Source organism: Cydia splendana, unplaced genomic scaffold (assembly GCF_910591565.1).
Source record: "Cydia splendana unplaced genomic scaffold, ilCydSple1.2 scaffold_59_ctg1, whole genome shotgun sequence".
In the NCBI taxonomy this organism is placed as follows: Eukaryota; Metazoa; Arthropoda; class Insecta; order Lepidoptera; family Tortricidae; genus Cydia; species Cydia splendana.
The window spans coordinates 650280-670589 of record NW_026946895.1 but is presented as its reverse complement, the minus strand read 5'-3'; positions in this window follow the sequence as shown (position 1 = coordinate 670589).

Here is a 20310-nt window from a genome sequence, read left to right as displayed (position 1 = left end):
AGAAATATTGCAGTCACAAAGTAGTTGCAATGTTTCGACTTTGTGTCGACTCTGTGTTGACACATGACACGCGCTGTCAAAAGTAATAACAAAGTTACTGGTATGTTACTGGATTTGCAAAATGGCTCCTTGTGTTGATTTGTTTTCAGATATTCTCAAAGTGTAAAAATGCCGTGGTCAGAGATGGGCATTAATCGATTAACTTTTTATTCGACTAATTAATGGAATAAAAAAAGTTAATTCTCAAATTTTAATCGCGATTAGTTTAGTCGACCTAACATAGATTGAAATTGAATTAATCTGAATATTAATCGAATAAATTATCGATTAAATCTCGATTGAAAGTTGACAGGGGGCCATTTTTGTACGTAAAAATAATAGAAATGTCTTGCATGCAGATGGTAGCAAAACACTTTGTCATAAAAGTCGAGATGGGTGTCGATATATAGGTTTTAGGGAGTGCCGATTTCGAAAATAATGACCATTTTGGAATCCGAAATGGCGGCCATGCACTGTGTCATAAAAGTCGTCATGGATGTCGTTTTATACGTTTTAGGGGGCCCCAATTTTGAAAATGATGACCATTTTGGAATCCAAAATGGCGGCCATGCACTATGCCATAAAAGTCGTCATGGGTGTCGTTTTATAGGTTTTAGGGGGCGCAGAATTCGAAAATGATAACCATTTTGGATTCCAAGATGGCGGCCATGCACTATGTCATAAAAGTCGTCATGGATGTCGTTTTATAGGTTTTAGGGGGCCCCGCTTTCGAAAATGATGACCATTTTGGAATCCAAAATGGCGGCCATGCACTATGTCATAAAACTCGTCATGGGTGTCGTTTTATAGGTTTTGGGGGGCGCAGATTTCGAAAATGATAACATTTTCAATTTAAAAATGGCGGCAATGCACTATGTCATAAAAGTCGTCATGGATATCGTTTTATAGGTTTTAGGGGGCGCAGATTTCGAAAATGATGACTATTTTGGATTCCACTTTTATGACAAAATACGTAGCCGCCATCTTGGATTATAAAATGATCATCGTTTTCGAATTCTGCACTCCCTAAAACCTATAAATCGACATCCTTTTTGTAATAAAAGTTTATATTTTTCACATATTACTCTCACAAGTTCCGTGACATTTCGACCTTGTAATTTTTTAAGTAAATGTTTTTGTTTATCTATGAGGATCTCACTAGAATAGTATAATCAAGGTATATTTATATTTGATGAATGAAATAGTAACGCAAAAAAAAAAAATATTTGTGTCTTATATTCCTGCCGAAGACTTTTATTTTACCTTTTCCTTCTACACAACGCTCCTTGAGAAACATTCAGGTTATTGGTACCTACTAGACGACTATTTATAATTAGATAGATATAGCCGCATTACGAGCCCGGGTTTCTATTTTTTACCATAAAGTTTTAAGGCATAATGTAGGTATTATTTGTTATGACTAACGAAAATGCGGACAAACAATACCTACACCTACCTGCGGGTTTTTCTCAGAAACGCGTAACTTTTTAGGATTGCCATAAAACAAACCTAACCTAACCTAAACTATCTATAGGACAACCTTACGAAAATCCTGAAAAGTAAACGGTTTCAGAATTATGACTAACGATGATCTGACAAACAGTACATCATGACTTTCATTAATTATGTCAAACGAAGGGATTCGTACGAGCCGTATTTTGAACTGACTGTGGAATTAGGTTGGTATGTGTAAGATTCCCATATTTATTAATTATAATATAATATTATTTGTGTCTTGTGTGATACTTTTTCATTAATCAAAAATAGCAAGTTATTTTTGAGATGTCTGTTATGTTCCAATTTTATTTCTGACAAGGTGACACAAAACACACATTAATTATTATTATCACTATTCATTACCCATAAAACTATTGTTCTGTTACAGTAGGAAATGTCTCAACGCAATTCAAGACAACAAATTTTAAAGTTGATACTACTCTTTTAGTTGATAATGTTAATAAAGTTAATACTGATGATGTGATGATGACGAAGGATTCGTACCCTATCAGAAGAGCTAGTTCTAATAATGTAATGTGTCATTTGTGAGTTTTTTGTTGTTTTTCCGGATTGGTTTAATTTTGATACCGGATGTTTTAACTATTTATAATGTTGTTATTTTGAATTTGAACTTCTGAATGTGTATTTGTTGTGTCTTCTTGCAAGGTGCCAAAATTACTTCGTTATTCTAAGTTAAACTGATCGTAATTACAAATAAGAGTGTATCTCTGTTTAGGTGTTTTACCTATTTATGAATTAATTGCTGAAGTCCTAATTGCTAATTTATTTATGCTCTCACGGGTCTGTGATCGGAACTAAATTTAAACGTATTGATTGTACGTACTTACTACTACTTACCTACATAAATCTCTGATTAAACTTTTGTCAGATAAAAATATATAAGTAGGTAGTCAATTTCGTGTGTGATATTCCGCCAGGTGAAGTCCAGGTCCAGCGACTTTGAGGTTTTTTGAGAAAGAAGGAATTACTTACGCTCATGTTTTGACCAAAGGCAAATGGAATAGGCTGAGAACTACGGTCGTTTCTGCTGCCAAGGCCATATGTGGTCCAACTATGTCAGCATCATAGCAGCAGCAGCAGTATGTTAGGTATCCAATCTGTGCTTGATCTGACTTTAGCGTTGAAATCACCAAGGACAATGGTCCATGTTTCCTGCTTTTCATTGCTAGATTGATTTAGGGGCTCATAATCTCGTAATACTCTTCAATCTTATCATCGCAATGTGTAGATGTTTATGCGTAAGTTTTGATTGGGGTTAATGTATATGACTTTTGGATTTGGGATATACTTAACGTCAACACAGCCACCTTGTCGGAGTAATTTGATAACCCGACATTGTTGTTCTTCCACTTCTTTTTGACGACAAAGCCTACTCCATATTGTCCGCTGGCTGTTCCAAAATGGTTAACGGTTCACGCATTCTCTTCGAACTTCTGACAACCCCACATCGTCCCATTAATTTATTTTACGCAGTGTTTCAGTTCCACTGAACTGCGCTCTTCGTTTATCAAAGTGCGGCCTTTATAGGTGTTGGAGTTCTTTTTTCTTGCATGGATCATTAAAATCTTATTGTGGGTATCTTCCGCCCGGGGATTCTTAGTAGGTACCACTTTTACAGGGCACTTAGCGCCGTAACAAAGGATCGTACTTGTCAAATGAGATTGTACCATAAGCCCTCCGTGCTGGTCCAGTGCGGGTTGTTGGATCGCCAGAGGCTCGTTTGTTATTCAACAGGGTGACCACGAGCAAGAGAGGCTGGTTTGGGATCCGTAACATGCCATTCGGGCCCCTTACATCCTATCCCCCAATTATTATCCTCCCCTTTGTTTAAATACTTTGGTAATTTTTGATCGTAAAAATATGGCCAAACAAAACAAGCTAAGAATACTCTAATTTTAAAGAAAAAATAGTCTAATTTGCTATTTTTTTGGAACTGAATGTCGCTTACTTTAATAAATATTAATTGACATCCATGTAAAATGGTTCTATTTGCGGGTTTTCATTGAAATAAAGGTTAATTTATTTCAAATAACAGGATATAGTGTCACTTTTCCAGAAATTGAATCTATATTGCGAAGACGTCAAGTGACATTAAGCAAAAATAAACGGAAAAGTGACATTTCAATTTTCTTTTAATTGAATTATCTTAGAAATTAAACAAAACCAACACAGTTTACTCTAACGGCTAACAAGCTTAGTTAAAAATCTAACAAAATATAGCAAAAAAATCTTACTTTTATCACTAGAACGTTAGTTTTAGACGTTTGAAGATTTCGAAAATTTTAAAGCTCTGTACCCAAAAAACACGTTTTTCGCTTAATGACACTGTGTTTCTCAAGGAGCGACAAGTTTGGCCAAGTAATAAGAATTTAGGGCTCTCAATTTTATTTTGACTTCTACAACAGTAAAGCTACGAGGCCATGTTTGGTATCGTTTTCGTATAAATTCGCAGTACCAAATTTAGTTAAGGTATCACATTGACACCATTCCGAAGTAAAAACATATAAACTTATTAAAATACTTTCTTTTAAACTCCTCTTCACGCTTAAACTGCTGAACAGTTTTAATTTAAATTTGGTACACGTATATTTTGAGTCCCGAGACAGGATATAATAAGTTATCTCAAAAATCATCCTTTAAAGGTGTGAAATGAGGTGTAGGGGGGAATTCAGAATTGACTTCAAGTTCAAGTTAATACTGTTTAAGTTTAGGTTTGAAGTCATGTTTTTTCATCATTTTTAACTAAATCAAAGATGTAGACCATCCCAAATTTCATATAAATCGGTGCAGCGGTTATTGATTTCCCGTACAAATTTCCACGCAACTTTTCACACCTTCAAAAGATGATTTTGGTTATAAGATCTATCCTATGTCCTGTTCCGGGACGCAAACTATTTCTATACCAAATTTCAACGAAATCGGTTCAGCGGTTAAGCGTCAAGAAGAGTTTCAAAAAAACCGGCCAAGTGCGAGTCGGACTCGCGTATTAAGGGTTCCGTACATTAAGTCCGACTCGCGCTTGACTGCACATTTCTAATAGGTTTTCCTGTCATCTATAGGTAAAGAACTATTTTGTGTATTCAGACGGACATACATACAGACGCACGAGTGATCCTATAAGGGTTCCGTTTTTTCCTTTTGAGGTACGGAACCCTAAAAAGATTTATTTTTATTTTGTGGAATGGTGTCAATGTGATATCTTAAATGGATTCAGCACCCCAGATTTATACGAAAACGATACCAAACACGGCCTAGCAGTCCTAGCACCTTCACTGATATAGATATATCAAGATAAAATTGAGAGCCCTAAATAAACTTTCAAGAGCGGATATCTCAAAAACTATTCAACATATCGAAAAAATTGACTGAATAAACTTGTAACAAATTAAATTAACTTTCATTTTGTATAATGTCGCTGAGATGCATAGTTTCCGAGATATAATCGAAAAACGGGAAAATGGGACCTTCAAAGCCCCCTCTCTCCCCCCCGCTCAAGGGCTACGGCCGGGGACTTTTGATATGTTCACCTCCTAACTTGTCAAACCGAGTTACGGAGTCAAAAATTGTGTTCCGAGCATTTCCCTCTACAACTTTTGGAGCATTCGTTGCCTGACCTAAGTAGCTTATTGAATTTCTTTAAAAACTTTTCTGTAAAAGGTTGACGGGTGTTGGGTGTTTATATGGTTTCGGTCGATTATTATCATTTGCATTGCCCATGATGACTTACTAGAATTACGAGCACACGAGACACTAATAGTAGTTTGACAAACCTTGGTTTTCAAGAGGTATTTTATATTGACATTTGCTGTCACAAATTTGCTGTCAGATTTAGTCGCAAACCGCACGCAAAGTGCACACAAATGTGTCGACACCTTGTTACGGAAAAGTGTAGACACGGCGACGACACTTTGTTTCGAAACAATTCTAGACACATTGTGTGGACTCTGTTACGACACATCTGACATTTAGTTACCACTTTGTGATTCTGCGACTGGAATGGTTATATGGGATTAGAAGCTTACTTTTGTGAAATAAAGAAACGATGTGTTTGTTATGTGTTGTTTTGAAAAGATTTGTCCCTCTGAGTTTGTTGCCGGTCTCATATAGGGCTAAATCTTATCAGGTCAGAGGTGTAGGGTTGAAGCCGGCCTAGTTTGACTTGAATAAAGATTTAAACGATTTTCATTTGATCTTTTCATTTTCAATTTAACCATTCAACATTCTAATAGCAATTAGTTCTTTTCGTCATTTAGTTCTGAAATATAGTAGGCACTAGTATGGTTAACGAGTCCTAAGGTTTATTTCATGCACTGGTAGCAATGGTAGCATGCCCACGCGCCCACCGCCTTTAGGACCACCGGTCTCCGACATATATATCACAGATTACGTTTTCCGATATTTATTCTATGAATGATTCCAACAATGCATATAAGGCTTTCACTGACAGCTTTACTCTCATTTATGATCTTTGCATACCATGCAAAAAAATTAGGGTAACACACAAAAGTAAACTAAATTGGAAAACAAGAGGAATAGTAATACATAGCTAGTAAACGCAAAAGGCAATTATACTTACAGACAATGCAGACTAATAGCGATACAATTAAAAACAGGTACAAGAAATACTGCCAGATATTGAAAGCAGTAACAAGGCAATCTAAACGTAATACAAATATAAACTTTATTAGTCAGAGTGAAAACAAAAGCAAAGCAACATGGTCAATTATAAAAAATAACACAACTCAAGTAAGCACTATAAAAGAAACAGTAGAATCCATAAAGAAAGACAACATTGTAATAAATGAACCTATCGAAATTGCAAACACATTTAATAATTATTTCATTAATCTAAATAATAACCATACCTTGAATGACGGGCACATTAACAGACCAAGCTCTGAACCATGTTTGACGAGCATTTTTATGACTCCAGCGACCGTTCAAGAAATAATAAACATTACAAAGCAGTTAAAGAATAAAAAAAGTACGGGATATCACCTAATTCCAATGAGGTTAATTTAAGCAAGTGTTGAATATATTGCGCCACCCTTGGTTCATATTATAAACTTAACTTTGGAAAATAGAGCTTTTCCTGATGATTTAACAAGGGCGCTAATAAAACCCTTGCACAAAAAAGGTTCTAAACAAGACGTCAATAATTATAGACCTGTTGCATTATTACCTAATTTTTCTAAAATATTTGAAAAGGTTATCTTAAGCAGAATACTGTCATTCTTAAAAAAATATAATATCTTAAATGAAAATCAGCTAGGATTTCAAAAAGGGAAGAATACGACAGTGGCCATATTTAAATTTTTGCAGCAATTGTGGGCAGATATACATAAAAAAAACGACGTCTATTGGGCTCTTTATAGACTTATCTAAGGCTTTCGATTGCGTTTGTCATAAAGTACTATTTAATCAGCTTGAGCATGTGGGAATTCGAGGGCCTGCTTTAAAACTTATCTAGTATTTAACTGAGTAACAGTCATGAGCGGTGGAGGGAAATGATCAAACGAGATAGTCTTATTTCTCTTTCAGTAGGAGTAGCAGAGAAAGCGTTATCATTGTTTGTCCTTGTCACATTCTCACATTTTTTTAGTCCCCACAGTGAATTGGTATGGTTTATGGTGGGTAACAAATAACACGACCAAATTACGTAGGTTATGTTTGGTACGTTGTTAGGAATCTTAAAACGTGTTTTTAATTTCGTCACATTACATTATGTTCTCTCCCTCACGGATCAGTATTAGTAAAATCAACTTTATTTCTAGTACTTAGAGTTCATAGTCTTTAAAATAAGCTTCATTATCGGACTAAGGTTACAATACTTAATTCATGACGGCTGATATTTGCTTGTAATTTCGTAGAAAATGTTAAGGACAGTAAACCTTATTAACTCTAAATACGGTAACGTTTGATACATCAAACTCTCTCTGTCAAATTCTACGGTAAATGGCAAATAGTCGTGTCATAATAGGAAGTTACAGTCACATACGACTTTTTGTTTTCGCACGTCACGGTCAACGTCCCAACGGTCGGCAACGCGCATGTAACAACCATGAAGTTGCAGGCATCTAAAGGCTACAGTAACTGCTTACCACCAGACGGGCCGTGTGCTTGTTTGCCACCGACGTGGTATATAAAAAAAGAAAAATCTTATTGAACCTTTTTGCAGTCGGCAACGCGCATGTAACAACTCTGAAGTTGCAGGCGTCCATAGGCTACAGTGACTGCTTACCATCATGCGGGCCGTATGCTTGTTTGCTCGTCGATACACGTGAATTTAGCATGACGCCTAGTGTCACTAAGATGGCATATAGTCGGGAAATTGGATGACGTCATATTTATTCTATTCCATTCCATGACTTCTAGAACATGTTGTATAACACAAGTTCTTCCACATTAGAATATGTTGGCAGTCCACAAACACGCTAATTTCACATTATTAAGTAGATTTGACACTGCAGACTTTCCTCAAAGCAAAACTGTATGCTTGTTTACCACCGACGTGGTATATATAAAAAAAGAAAAAATTTATTGGGTCTTTTTGCAGTCGGCAAACTACAAACTCATATATTTGATAACCAAAAGGGACAAAACCAACCGCAAATAAGTATGCCAGAAACCCAAATACTACATGGGCAGGGAGCAAGGGGTGTTCCCTGTCGAGGTTTTCCTGAGGGCCTATGATGATGATGATGATGTATAGGTTTCAAAGGTCCGACAATGCGCATGTAACAACTCTGAACTTGCAAGCGTCCAAAGGCTACGGTAACTGCTTACCATCAAGCGAGCCGAATGCTTATTTGCCACCGATGTAGTATAAAAAAAATATTCCGGGCCTTTTTGCGGCTGGTAAACTACAAACTCCAAACATTTGATAAGCACAAGCGACAAATCCAACCGCAAATAAAAGTGCGCCCGTGTAAACAATAGAATTCGCAGGCGTCCATAGGCTACGGTGACTGCTTACTATCAGGCGGCATCGTCAGCTTGTTTCCCACCGACGTGGTATTTAAAAAAACGCCAATATATATAGCCAATATTTTAAAACAAACTTATTGGATCTTTTTACAGTCGCAACGTTAAACAAACGTTAAGCATTAAGGTTTCAGATTATCATCATCATTCGCTTGCCCTTACCCCATTCATTTGGGGTCGACGCATCATGTCTTTTTCTTTTCATCCACACTTCCCGCTCGCCCGTCATCTCATCACACAATAAAAAAAATTGAGCATGTTTTGTCCTTTTTACAAAACATATTAATATCTCTAAAACTAGAAACCCTCATAAGGTACCTTTTACCGTGGGACGTCACATGTCTACTTAGGACATTAATCTAACAAAAATATTTTCCATAAAAAAAACCAGGGAGGAAAATGGGGTCTACGTTTTTTTTTTTTAAAGGGTCTACGTTTGTATGGAGAAACAGTTGTCCACTAACGTGTTAACAAAAATAATCACTGTTTGAGTATATGTAACGTGGATTTTAAATAGTTATCGTTCGCCTGTCATATGGCGAGTGAATGACGCTTTGTTCACCTGCCATTGCATCATTCACCTGACTTTATTGGACAGGTTAACGAGACGTAAGACAAAAGTACACAAATTTGTATAATATGCAGCTTTAACAGACAGGATAGTTTTTATTCCTAAATTAACGCACAAAAGCGATATTAACGCTATAGAATTATATAGTTACGAGTATTAGTTGTGGTATAAGTGATATTAACCTGCCGCAAAATCTCATCCACCTGGCAGTTTTAGCCAAGTGGACGGGTGTGTAATGCTTAATATAATTATAAAAAAACTATCATACACTTGTTATAACGCCATTTGATATATTATTGTATGTTATAATGTAATCTTTATTTTACGTTTCCTTTATTATATTGTGGTTTCATCTAAGCTGTCATTGATATAATGCCTAATGTAATATAATTTTCAAATAGTATATAGACATGTTTTATAATGACATTTATTATATTATATGACGGAGGCAGCACGTATGGGTGTTGTACACAGGATGGCGGGTGGGCGTAGTATCTCAATGTATTACCAATCTAGATCCTTATCAATAACCTTATAATTTGTTCTCCCTAATTCTTTTGAAACCGTACCTGGAACCCACTTCTCACCTTGTAAGTATTGTCTGTACCACACTGTGTCTCCCGCCTCCACCCTCCGCTGCTTCCCTCCCGCCGCCTCCGTCTGATTTTTCTGTGCGGCTAATACCTTAGCTCCCCTATCTGGCTTTAAAGCGTCTAACCTAGTGCGGAGTCTACGATTCATTAGTAGCATAGAAGGCGTTTCCCCCGTCGAGGAATGTTCCGTGTTACGGTAATGCAATAAATAAGTATTTAAAGATTCTGAAACCGGTTTCTGTTCCGATATGGCTTTCTTTTTCACTCGTTTCACAGTTTTAACCGCGTTCTCACAGGCCCCATTGGACGCGGAGTGGTAGGGCGCTGTGAATATGTGCTCAATAAAATTACGACTGGTGTGTTCTTTAAATTCCTTACTAGTAAACGGTGGGCCATTGTCTGAGACCAACTGTTTAGGCAAACCGAACCTACTCCACAATTCAGTTAGTATATTTATAGCAAAGCTAGCGGCCGTACTTGGCACTTGAAATACTTCAATCCATTTCGACATGGCGACTAGCACGATGAGATACATTTTACCGTTAATAGGTCCCAGGTAATCTAAATGCAGCCTCGCCCAGGGCCGCGCGGGCCAGGGCCAGGCGCTTGGCGCGTGGCGCGGCGGCTGGTCCGCGTGCGCCGCGCACACCGCGCACGCCCGGCATGCCGCCTCCACGGCCTCGTCTACCCCGGGCCACCAAACGTAACTACGGGCCATCGCTTTAGATTTCACGATACCCATATGGGGTTCGTGAATTATTTCTAATACTTTAAAACCTACAGCTCTCCGGTATCACTACTCTATGGCCCCACATTAGGCAGCCGAGCTTCGTAAAGCTCTTGTTTCCTATTAAAATATGGCCTTAAGTTATCTATGTCGCATTCTGGCGGCCAACCGTCCCTAACGTACCTACGATAAAACCCTACTAAGCATGGCGTCCTTAGCGGTTTTTAATTTTACTACATTGTAATCTAGCAGTTAAGCCTCTTGAGCTAAATGTAAATATGTCTGCTCCGGAATAGTAGCCTCCTCCGACCGCCCCGCCTCCGGCAACCGCGACAAGCCGTCCGCGCAGTTCTCTGTAGTTTTGACGTATTCTATCTCGTAATCGTACGCGGACAAAATAACAGCCCACCTCTGTATTCTACTAGCGGTCATTTGAGGAATGTTTTTATGTTGGCCGAATATTGAAACCAAAGGTTTGTGATCGGTGCGTAATAAAAATTTGCGACCGTATAAATATTGGTGAAATTTCTTTAACCCTTAATCAAATAACGGGAAATTATTTCCCACTTCATTCTAATTTACGAAATATTTTTTATCTTTTTAATGGCAGCACTCAGCGATACCAACCATACAGATTTAAAATCTTAGTAACATTTTGCATTTGAAAAATGGCAACACTTTTCTAATGGCCGCCATTTGTGATCATACGTCAAAGTTAATGTCAGTTGTCGTGATTTTTTTGCAATAACAACAGTTTTTTTAGTGTTTTGAGGTTAAGTGCAAAAAAATCTGATAAGTGCATACACTGAATACTATCACAAACTAGACTTATTTTCCCTGTGTTTTGCTTGAAAAGAATTGTGACAACGATATGATTTCGCCAAGATTTTAAGGTTTTAGTGGGAAATTATTTCCCATTGTTTGTTCCTAAACTTACGATGTTCAAAACATTGGTAGGTTTTTATCAAGTGGGAAATTATTTCCCAGTGTTTATTCTCCACCTAAATTTTAATTTGTTTCTATTATAAAAATATATGCCCGTTTGTCTGTTACACAAAAAAATCTGTGCCTTCTTTTTGTTTTTTTTTTTCTTTTATTTATTTTTGATTTTTCAAGTTAAAAAATCATACTTGAATTCCAAGCAAAGCCGGGGGTAGCTACTAACTAGTAAAAAATTCGTAACCGTATCGGACAATGGGAAACTATTTCCCACTTCATTCAAAATTTTGCTATTCCGTAACGGATAACGGGAAATTATTTCCCACCGCAAAACCCCCCTTCCCCCCCACTTAAATTTTTTAAATATATTTTTTCGTAATCTACGCACCCAAATTACCTAAAAACCATTCTTAGTTTTCAAAAATCTCATAAAAAGTGTTCCGTTTGATTAAGGGTTAACGCGAATATTATAGTTAACCCTTCGCGATGAATCTGCGAATAATTCTTTTCCGCATCACTAAGTGACCTCGACGCAAACGCGACTGCCCGCTCGCGCCCCCTATCGTCCCTTTGTGAAAACACTGCCCCGACGCCCCTCGGGCTCGCGTCACAAGTTAGTACCAGCTGGAGGTCTGGATCGTAGTGAGCCAGTACCTCCGCGCTCGTCAGCAATTTCTTTACTTCCCGAAACGACCACTCACATTCCCCATCCCAGTTCCAGATTAAACTTTTTCGTAATAAGTTATACAATGGAGCTAATATGAAACTAATATTTTTAATGAACTTCGCAAAGAAATTGACCATCCCTAGGAAAGAACGTAATTCGGTCACGTTTTGTGGAGCAGCCATTTTTAGAATTGAATTTATTTTTGACTTATCTGCCCTGATCCCGTATTTGGTGACCACGTACCCCAGATAAGTAACCTCTTGGGTTAAGAACACGCATTTACTTTTCTTCAACTTTAACCCGTTATCTAACAAACGTTGTAAAACCAATTCGAGAGAGTGAGTGCTCCGCCTCTGTCTTACCCCCTATTATCACATCGTCCAAAAATACCTGAACGTTTGGAATGCCTTTTAATAAGCCCGTCATTATTCTTTGGAAAATACCTACACTTGATGCCAGTCCATAAACTAAACGATTATCGATGCGTATTTATTACGGTGTACATCTTAGACTCGTCCAGTTCCACCTGGTTGTATGCCTGCGATACGTCAATTTTGCTAAAATATTTATTACCGTTCAAACCTACTAGCACATCGTCAATTTTAGGCAAAGGATAACGATCGATCAGTAAGACGGGGTTCAAAGTAGATTATTTTATAATCCGTACACAGTCTAAGAGTGCCATCAGGCTTAGGAATGTACCAGTGGCGGGGCCCAGTCGGAGTGGTCCACGGGTTCGATGACGCCCGCGCACAGCATGGCGTCCAGCTCGGCGTCCACCCGCGCGCACAGCGCGTACGGCAGCGGCCGCGCGCGGTGGAACACCGGCGCCGCACCCTCGCCACAGAACAATAATCGAGATAGAAGGAAAGAGTTCATCGATTTATATCGAAACCAAGCGTGCCGACTTTTTACCACCTACTGTGACGTCACAGTCGCAATTTAGTGATGGGAAGTCCTAACCGATCTAAGACACCGATGCCCCTCTTCCCCGCTACGATTCAACTGTCTTGCTCATACTCATGGATTTTATATCCCGCTCGCTAAAAATCACAAATCGATTAACGTGAATGTCATCGATTTTCTGACGGACGAATGATAAAGACAGACGAATGATACAGACAGACGAATGATTAAAACAGACGAATGATATTTAACGGAATCATTAGATTCCTAAATAATATTTGAATTGAATTTTTAAAATAAAACTTATTACTTATTCTAAAAAAAGATTGTAAGTATCTAATACTTTTTTATATGTACATGTATAGGTATAAAATTTAGACAATTTTCAATTTTTTGGATATATATAACTCACTAAGTATATATGTTGTTGTGGGCTATGGAAACATAAAAATCGCGAAATAAAACCAGGAAAGAAATTTTAGAAGCCAAAAGAAGAGCTAGCCGAATACGTCATGAAAAAATAAAAAAAGATTCGAAACTAAGTGCACTTAGAAAATAACAACAAATAGAAAACTATGCAAAAAGAAAGAGAGAGAATCGTGTCGTATCTATAAAAGATAAAAGTACAGATTTCATTTTATACTTTATTCTTTAAATAAATACAAGTATAAGTTTACAGCTCTAGATATGCCAAAACACTTATACTCTTAATACATAGTCATAACTATCTCTAGGGTCTTTATTTAACTTTACATATGTATAGATTAAAAAAGGTCTGAAACTATACTAATCTACATAGGTACTCGTAGAGTTAAAAAAAAACTACTTTGTAAATCCTGATACTATACTAATTTACATAGGTTGAGTTTAAAAACATCCTGATATTATGTTGTAAATTCGGCCACTTGTCTGCGAATATGTCTGCGGTTTGGACTGTAGCTAAGAAGTTATTTAGTAATTCTATTGCTCGGTACGTGGGTGCGTTCGAACCGTGATAGGTGCGAACATTTGGATATGCGAATAGGTTTCTGGCTCTACGTGCGCTTCGCCCTACTGCAGCTATGTAGTTGTTAGGTGTATAAATACGCATACGCTCTAGAACGGATGGGTTGTCAATAAGATTTCTTAGTAGTAGACAGTAGTGTAAGGCAAGCGTTTGCTTACGCCTTAGCTCGAGAGACTCTAACCCTACCATTCCCAGGACAAAGGATGACGGAAATAAGTATGGGTAGTATCCGTAATACCTTTTGTAAAGATGTCTAGCAAATTTACGTTGGACGCGCTCGATCATGATGTTATACTTTGCTTCCCGAGGGTCCCATGCGATGGAACTGTACTCAAGCTTGCTGCGAACATAAGCATTATAAAGGATTATAGCGATTTTTGGGTCACGAAATTCTGAGGTCGTTCTAATAATGAATCCTAAAATTTTGTAGGCACTTTTGCAGATATTTATAATGTGAGAGTGCATGTTTAACTTAGTATCGAGTGTTAATCCTAGATCCTTTATTTCTGTTACTCGGTCAAGGGGAGTGTTAGTAAGAGTATATGCCTGGAGAATAGGATCTACAGAACGGCTAAAACTTATTACTTTGCACTTAGATTCATTTAGGTACAAGCGGTTTGTTTTACTCCAGCTGTCAACCATGTTGATTGTTTGTTGCAGAACCGTACAGTCAGATGCATTTACGACCGGTTGAATTATCTTAAGATCATCTGCATAAAATAGTGATTCCACGCCTGATATATTATTTGGCAGATCATTGACCATGATTAAGAAAAGAGTAGGCCCCAGAGTGCTACCTTGACTAACCCCGGAACGAGTGTAATATCTTTCAGATTTGTAAGAGTTTAATTGGACATATTGTGTGCGATTCCTGAGGTAGTCAGAGAAGAAAACAAGAAGTTGAGGGGTGAAACCTAAGGCTGACAGTTTGCATAGGAGAGTATCGTTGTCAACTAAGTCGAAAGCTTTTTTAAAGTCGAAATAAACAACATCAACTTGTCGTACAGTATCCATCCAGCGCAAAACGCTATCAAAGAAGCAGAAGTGGTTGGTTGTAGTGGATCGTGAAGCGGGAATTCCATGTTGACAATCAACTAATTTACGATTTATCTGATTAAGTAAGCAGTGGTTAAGAATGGTCTCAAACACTTTTCCAAACACGGACAATACAGCAATGGGCCTGAAGTTTGTGATATCGGAGGACTTGCTTATCTTAGGAATTGGGGTCACTCTCGGGACCTTCCATTGGGATGGATATACCAAAATCGATTTTAATCGATTAAGAATTCGGCATTGAAAATCGTAGGGTACAACACTATATCTTACTTTTGACAGACGAATGAGAAATCAACCTTGAACGCGTCTCGACAAGTTTGGATTGTTTTATTTTCGTTGCTGGTTTTCAATGCTTGCCAAGTCTGACGCGTCAAATTAAAGCCGCAATGGAATAGTAGCATTAGACACAGAGTCGCCTGCTACTGTTTATATGAAATTAATACTGAGCATCAAAATAAATTGTTTTTTAAATAATAACAGATACTTTAGGGCAAATAGTACTTACCGATGAAAGGAAATGTCTTGATTAATAGCTCCTACATTTTTGGTGGTGTTTGAACAGTTTATTATCGAGCAAGGGGCCATTTTGTTATCACATCCGAACGTCACACACGGAAAGCGGTCGAGAGCAGACTGAACTGAGCATCGCGGCGAGCAAAGACGATTTATAATCGTCTTTTCGGCACGCGAGGTACATACACTTTTTCCGTCTACTCGATATAGGTCTGTGACCCTCGCGCACCGCCAGCGTCGCCTTACCGCCCGTGTACCGACCCAGACCGCCACTGAACAGCTCCTTATATCTGTCGAGTAAATTTACAATATTGTCATTAACATGCTTTAATTCCTCTTTCCCAGATAGAAAGTTACAGCTAAATTTGGGAATAGGTATATCTGGAACCTTAATACCTAATTCGGCCAACCATTGCCTTCCTATTAATGAAGTCGTAGCGGAATCTATTATAAACAATTGCAAAACTTTCGTTATATTGCCGTATCTAACTTTAGGTCTAATCATGCCGAATGGTTTATTTTGTGAATGATTTAATGGTTTGAATTAATAAATGTGAAAACAGTATTTCCGGGTTCTAACTCACAATAGTTAAAAAGGTCGTCATACGTCATACATCTTTTTATTTATACAGGCCATTGCGGTGCCTGTATCAATCTCCATGGTAACAAGTTTATTGTCTATATACACAGAAACACTTACTGGTTTATAGTCGTTCAAGCACAGATAATTCTTGCTCGATGTCATACTCGTTCCCGCTGATCTCCTCTTCCTCCGTCTGTTGCGCATTTCCAAAATGCAGGCCGCTTCTCTCCGCCCTTGCCCACTCTGGGCAAACCCGGCGTAAATGACCCGTGCGCTGGCACTTGCTGCAGATAAAGGTCTTATAGCGACAGCTCCCGTAGGTATGGTTTTGTGCGCCACAGGCCCCACAAGACGAATAGCGCTGTTGCGGCCCGACCGTAGGGCCCCCGCTGGGCCTGTTGACCCTCCCGAAGCCCGCCCGCTGCTGGCTGGCCCATGCCGGGCCCACTCCGCCACCTCCCCGCTTGCGTAGGCCACTCCCGCCAGCCGGCGCGAGCGCATGTACCGCGGCCGCCTCCCCGCCGCCGCCGCTCCCGCTAGCCTCCGACTCCCGTGACCCCTTCGCCTCCACCGCGGCCGAGTCCCGTTCCGCCGCCTCGAGGGCGGTCGCGACCTTCACCGCTCGCGCATAGGTCACGCCGTCACTCTCAGCAAATAACCGCTGGCGAATAATGTCACTATTTATTCCACATACGAACTGATCCCGCATGTTGTCATCCAGTTTATCTCCAAACTTGCAATACCTTGACATTTTTTTTTAATTCCGCAACATAACCGGCTATAGTTTCATCCGCGCCCTGTCTCCTTTGTCTAAACCGGAACCGCTCTGCCAACGCCGATGGCGCCGGCTGTAAGGCTATGGTCTCCTATTTTATGCTATACGCGGCGTCTGACTTTAGCGTCAACGTTCAATTCCGCTCCGATCGACGTCTGAACGCAACGCACAGCGTCGGCGGTCAATACGTCCGCAGCAGAGAAGGGCGTGAACGTTCAATTCCGCTCCGATCGACGTCTGAACGCAACGCACAGCGTCGGCGGTCAATACGTCCGCAGCAGAGAAGGGCGTTTCAGTCGCTGCTCGCGAGTGGCGGTAGTGTGTGTGTAATCATGGACGTTCTAACACTTTTAATGGTATATTTGTTACTAGAAGAAGAGGCACAAGACGACCGTATAAGAAAAAAAATTAAACCAGGAAATCCGACTGCATCACTAATTTTTTCCCAACATTGATGTTTATAAATATTGTTTTTATGATTCTTGTCACTTTTATCATATAATGCATTAAAATATTTCACCGATTCTATTAACAATTCGTCGTTTTCTTTATTAAATCTCGTCATTTTGTGTGACGCGAGAGACAACCTTCACGCTGCAATGGTCCGAAATGACTAGAGACGCGGCGCACAGTGTTTAGATGCCGCGTACGACGTCAAGACGCCAACGTCGACGTTTGAAAGAGACCACAACAGTACATCTCCATAGTAAGCATTGTGACGCAGCGTACGACGTGACGAGACTTCGCGTATAGCATAAAATAGCAGACCATAGCCTTAGTGATCACTCATGCACTTTACCGCCTATGTAATGTAACATACAAATACACTTATCACGCGCATCTGTGACCAACGCTAAGGTATACTAGTACGAGCGCACTGCTTAACTATGCAATGGGTAATACCCAGTGGCGGATTTCCCATAAGGCACAGTAGGCCCGGGCCTAGGGCGGCGAGAAATTAGGGGCGGCAAATTGTGACAAAAAATTCGCTGATGATAACAAAAAACAACTCAAAATTAGGCCAGGCAACGAATTCTCAAAAAAAAGGTACCTATAGAGGGAAATGCTTGAAACACAATTTTTGACTTCGTATCTAACTTTATTTGGATTATCTAGGAGGTGAACATAATTATATATCAAAATCCCCCGGCCGTAGCCCTTGAGCCGGGGGAAGAGAGGGGTTTGAAGGTCACATTTTTCGGTTTTTCGCTTATATCTCGGAAACTATGCGATTTGGAATTTGGAATTCATTATACAAAATGAAAGCTGGCTAAATTTGCTACAAGCTACAAGTTTTTCGATATCTACTTGTGCGCGAATCGCGGCGCGAAGCCGCGAACGCGAGTGTGGCGTCGATTTCGCAAATTGTTGACGCCTTCGCGCCTTGTCCCCGTTTTTAGGGTTCCGTACCTCAAAAGAAAAAACGAAACCCTTATAGGATCACTCTTGCGGCTGGCTGTCCGTCTGTCACAGCCTATTTTCTCCGAAACTACTGGACCAATTAAGTTGAAATTTGGCACACATATGTAAGTTTGTGACCCAAAGATGGACGTGTAATGTAACGTAAATAAATGAATTTTAAATATGGAGGCCATTTTTGGGGGGTAAATGAGAAAATTAAAAAATAAAGATTTTCAAACTATATCGTGTTACATATCAAATCAAAGAAGCGGTGGTGGCCGAGTGGATATGACGTCCGACTTTCAATCCGGAGGTCGCGGGTTCAAATCCTGGCTCGTACCAATGAGTTTTTCGGAACTTATGTACGAAATATCATTTGATATTTATCACTAGCTTTTCGGTGAAGGAAAACATCGTGAGGAAACCTGCATACATCTGCGAAGACATTCAAAGGTGTATGTGAAGTCCCCAATCCGCATTGGGCTAGCGTGGGGACTATAGCCCAGGCCCTCTCGCGCATGAGAGGAGGCCTGTGCCCAGCAGTGGGACGTATATAGGCTGAAATGATGATGATGATGATGATCAAATCAAAGAGCTCATTGTAAAAATCTCAAATATTTTTTTTTATAATTTTAGGATAAATAGTTTAGCACTTATTCAAGAAAATAGGCAAAAAATGATATAGCGGCTGGCTATATTTTAATTTTAATATGCTGGCTATATAGTAATTTTGCATTAAATTTCCTTCAATAATATTTTCACGGTGCTCACGAGGAAAGGAACCCGAAATATTTTAACAGTTTATTACTGATCATATTTAAATACCTACTAATTTGTCCTTTAAACTTCTCTGGAATTCGCTGGAGGCCAAAAGAAGGAAAAAAATGTTTATATGAGTGTTAGTAGTAGTAGTAGTAGTAATCACTTTATTGTACACAACACAGGTTTACATAAGTGTTTATAGGTATAGCAAAAGAAAATGTGTTTCTTATGTTTTTTTTTAGATTTTTTGAATGTTTTTGTAGGTACATAAAAAGCCAATGTCATTGGTAAAACTGTCACTTAAAATGAATAAGTATTTGCTTATTTTATTCGTAAAACCTATGTTCCTATGATCATGTCACAAGGACGTATAGTTTCTGAGATATAATAAGCGAAAAACCGAAAAATGTGACCTTCAAACCAAACCCCCCTACCCCCGCTCAAGGGGACTTTTGATATGTTCACCTCCTAACGAGTCCATATAAAGTTACTAAGTTAAAAATGTGTCCCAAGCATTTCCCTCTATACCTTTTCGTTGCCTGACCTAAATGTAGTCAATATGATGGGTGCTGATGCTGAGAAAGGGGCGGCTACAAGGCCTGGGGCCTAGGGCGGCAAAGACTGCAAATCCGCCACTGGTAATACCTACCTCAGTGGCTAAGCAAAGTACTTCGTACCTGCGCTCCATCGTAATCTTAATATAACGCAACCTAGAGTGTCATTCATAAGGCTCATCGAGCAGTTAAAATAACAGGCTTGGATGACGCGTTTAGTGCCCTCTCTAGTAACGAAGATTATACGGGTCTTGAGGTCATATCATGCTGGTTTGCTCGATCGATGGACCAACTACCCTCTTTTTTATTTCTTAGTGGTAAATGAGATAGGGGTGTCTCATGCTATGGGGTGTGGACAACTGCGTTCGATTCGAGCGGACCGTCGTTATAATACGCGCAGTTGCGCATAGTCTCGTTCAAACTTCGCCACGCCACCGAGTGCTTACTTTAGGGTGACCAAGCACGCGTTGAATATTCGGATTTCAAAAAGTGGCTACAAAATGAAAATTGTAAAAAAAATATATTATTATTTCACTAAGATTTTTTGAGGACTTTTCGCAACTTATATTACCGTATTTCTTACCTTACCTTACCTTACCTTACTTACCGTACTGCTCAAAAAGAACCCTGTATTTGATAGCACAAAGGCTTAACGAAAACTTATTATTTCCTTTTGAAGGAAATAATTCATACACAAAAGACCCACGTGGGGCTGT